The sequence below is a fragment of the Vulpes vulpes genome, chromosome 16, assembly GCF_048418805.1.
Source record: "Vulpes vulpes isolate BD-2025 chromosome 16, VulVul3, whole genome shotgun sequence".
Taxonomy (NCBI): domain Eukaryota; kingdom Metazoa; phylum Chordata; class Mammalia; order Carnivora; family Canidae; genus Vulpes; species Vulpes vulpes.
This window is the reverse complement of record NC_132795.1, coordinates 65197934-65201959: the sequence shown is the minus strand read 5'-3', so window position 1 is coordinate 65201959 and position 4026 is coordinate 65197934.

Here is a 4026-nt window from a genome sequence, read left to right as displayed (position 1 = left end):
AGAGAGAGAAAGGCAGAGACACAGGCAGAGGGAGAAGCAGGCTCCATGCAGGGAGCCTGATCCCGGGACTCCAGGATCATGCCCTGGGCCGAAGGCAGGTGCTAAACCGCTGAGCCACCCAGGGATCACCTAAGAGATCCTCTTAAGCCAAATTTTCATCCCTATTTCCATGGACCCCAAGCTGAGAAACCTAGTTAGAATACTTCATACATTGGGATGCCCGGGCTGCTCAGTGGTTGAATGTCTGCTTTCGGCTCAGTGCATGGTCATGGGATCTGGGATCGAGTCCCACTTCAGGCTTCTTGCAAGGAGCCTGCTTCTCCCTCTGCCTCTGTCTCTGCCTCTCTATCTGTGTGTCTCTCATGAATAAATAAATAAAATCTTAAAAAAAATACTTCATGCATTAATCAATGATAAACATTCACATTGGGCCTGATGAAAGATGCTGGAGATCTAGACATACCCCTGGTCTCATGGATCTCTCAATTTATTACTCTTGTGATGTATATACCAAAGGATGCCAGATGAATTTGAAAATACTTTAATTTTCATGAAAACTTATGTAAAAATTACATTCCATTGTAAAGTGGAGACAAGTCTAATTAAGAGAATGGATCCTTTACAGGAAGACACTTGATCTATATATCCAGTAATCCGATGGCCAGGTTACTACCATGTCTACTCAGCTAGCAATGCCAAAGAGCTCATGGTACACAAGGGGCCCATCAGAATCCTTATTGTTAAATTGGTGTGTACTGATCACCTGGAGAAGTAGTCCAGGGACACCCTCAAGAAGAAAAATGCCTTTTTAGGATGTCTACCTAGTGTTAGTGACCAAAGTGAGCAAGATACATTTTTTCATAAAGCATTGAGGAAAGATAAGGCTATCTGACATACAGTCTCACTCAACCCAAAGATCTCAGCTGTATCTATCTATCTACCTATCTATCTAATCTATCAATCATGTATCTTCTACCTGTACATATTCTCATGTAAACTGTATAATACATACAGAAAATCAAGAGGATACGTCCCTATGAATTTTTATAAACTGAAAATATCCACTTAAGCCTGATCAAATAAAAAAGGAATAGAATAATACTAGCACCCCGGAAGCTGTTCTTTTCCCCCACTTATTTACTAGCTACCCACTTTCATTTACATAAACGGCAAGTTGGCCTGTTTTTATAAATTGAAAAATACATCACATATTCTTTTCTATTGGGCATTATGTTTATAAAATTCATCTACATTGAGTGTGGTGGTAGTTCCTTTTCACAGTGGAATACAATATTTCATCATATGAATATATCATTACTTGTTTTTTCTGCTAATAATGAAAATGTGTATAATTTCTACTTATCATTTTATGAATAATGCAACTGTGAGCATTGTAGTATACATCATTTGGTGAGCATATGTATGTGTCTTTGCTGGGTATATTCCTAGGAATGGAATTACTGATTTATAATTAATATATATTTTTAATAGATATTGCCAAACACATATCCAAAGTGGATGTGCCCATTTACACTCCCAGTAGTAGAGAATAAGCATTCTAGTTGTTTCACATCCTCACCATGATTTAGTATCATCACTTCTTTTCTTTTTGTTTTAATATTTACCAATTGCGTGGGCATGAAGTGATATGTCATTGTGGTTTTTATTTGGATTTTGATGACTACTAATGAGGTTGAAAACTTTTCTTTAAAAAGAGTTATTTATCTTAGAGAGAGAGAGAGAGAAACAGTGCAAGGAGGAGAGAGAGAATCCTAAGAAGACTCTTGACTGAGGGCAGAGCTCACCACCAGACTCAAACTCACGACCCTGAGATCATGAACTGAGCTGAAATCGAGAGACAGACACTCAACAGATTGAGCCACTCAGGCTCTCACTAAGTTTTTATGTTATTGGCACTTTGATATTCCCTTTGAAGAAATGTTTGTTCAAGTTCTTTACCCACTTAAAAAATCAAATAGATTGGCCTTTCCTTATTGATTTTAAGATTTCTTTATATATTATAATATAAGCTTTTTGGTATAAGTAGAGCAAATACTATCCTCATTATTTAATATACTTTTTCAAGTTATTATTAGTATCTTTTGATAAAAAGTTCATAATTGTCAAAAAAGTCCAATTTGTTAAGCTTCTCTATGATCATGCTTCTTTTAAAATTTAACTTAAGAAATCTTTGCCGATTAATCTCCTTCACCTACTTTGCCCATCCCTCCATCCTTCTCCCCCTTGACAATCACCAGTGTGTTCTCTGTATTTATGAGTCAGTTTCTGTTTGTTTGTTCATTTGTTTTTTTTTTCAGTTATAAAATAAATAAGTCATGGGGGTTAAAAGTCTTATACAGGTAATACAGTCAATAATATTGTAATAAATTGGTATGGAGACAGATGGTAACTACACTTACTGTGATGAGCATTGCATAATGTATAGAATAGTCAAATCACTAAGCTGTATACTTGAAACGAATATAACATTGTATGTCAACTTCAATACAATAGGAAAGAAAAAGAATTTTTCCAATCCCCAAGTCATAAAGATACATGAAGATGTGGTTATTCTATCTTATATTCTAGGAATTATATTATTTTTACTTTTTATGTTTTGGTATGCAGTTTACCTGGTGTGAGGTAAGGGTCAAAATTCATTTTCCACACTGAGAATATCCAATTGATTCAGTATTATTTATTTACTTAAAGACCATCCTTATCTCACTGCACTGCAGTAGAACTTTGGGCATAAACCAAGTGATTGCTTGTGTGTCTGATTTTAGAGTTTCTATTCTGTTTCTTCTGTCTATATATCTGTCCTTGCACCAATTCCACATTGTCTTGATTGCTGCAGCTTCAGTAAATATAGGTATCTGTTCATACAAGTACTCCATATGAAATTTAGAATTACCTTGCCAATTTTCCAACACAAATTACTGATAGGAAGAACTGACTTTTTTTTTAGAGGATTATTATCTTTGGTACACTGAGTCTTTCAATCTGTTAACATAAATTTAACATTAATTAATTAATATGTTATCTTTAATTTGTTTAATTTTGGCAAAAGTGAGTTTTTTAGGTTTTTCTGAAGTAGATTTTAGTTATTAATTTCTGGATATTTGATGTTTCTCTGATTTTATAAGTGGTATAATTTCAAAAAAATTTTTTTAATTTCAATATTTTATGTTATAATTGTCTGTTTCTTACATATAGAAATCCATTGGATTTTTGGTGGTTGATCTTAAATACAGCCAATTTGCTAAACTTACTTATCAATGATAGTTTACAATGGGTTCTCTTTTTTTTTCCCCTGCAAGAATGCATAGGCAGGGACTGCTAATAAAATGTTAATTCTAATGATTTGCTTGAGATTGCAACTTCAGTATTCAACTTTTCTCATCTTTCTTAACCAGTGGTAAAATGATTGTTTCAATTCTTCTCTCTGTTTCAACTTTCCTCATTTTCCAAACCTCTACTTCATTTGCTAAATTATATGTAAAATTTTTCGGGGGGGCCTTTTCTGTATTTTCTAACTACTTTATTATTGTTTGTTACTTGCTTTGCTGTATCATAAAGATAATATTTATGGTTTTCATGCAAAGTGTATATGTAACTGCCAACAAAGCAACTACATTTTTAAACAATAGTATGAATTATTTGGTGATCAGGAAGCAATGCTGTAAGAAGTTTTGTCCTAACATTATAATTTGTTGTTTATAGAAAATGTTTTACTGTGTTTCCATTTTGTTTTAGGAAGTTGGTTAGGAGTATTGGTTAAGGTTGGGGTACTGTAACACATTGCAATTTTTCCTGTTTGAGATAATGAAGAAATTTCCTAATTAGTGTTTTTCAAAGAAGTGTCTGATTTTCAGAAATGGATTAATGACACAAAGTAGAGATGCCAACATTATAAAGTAGCCCTTTATTATGCTGAAATGAAAAATCATAGATAACAAAATGAATCCACATCTTAATTTCAAAAGATCAATAAAATACTCCAATTATAATATATTGAGGAAAGAG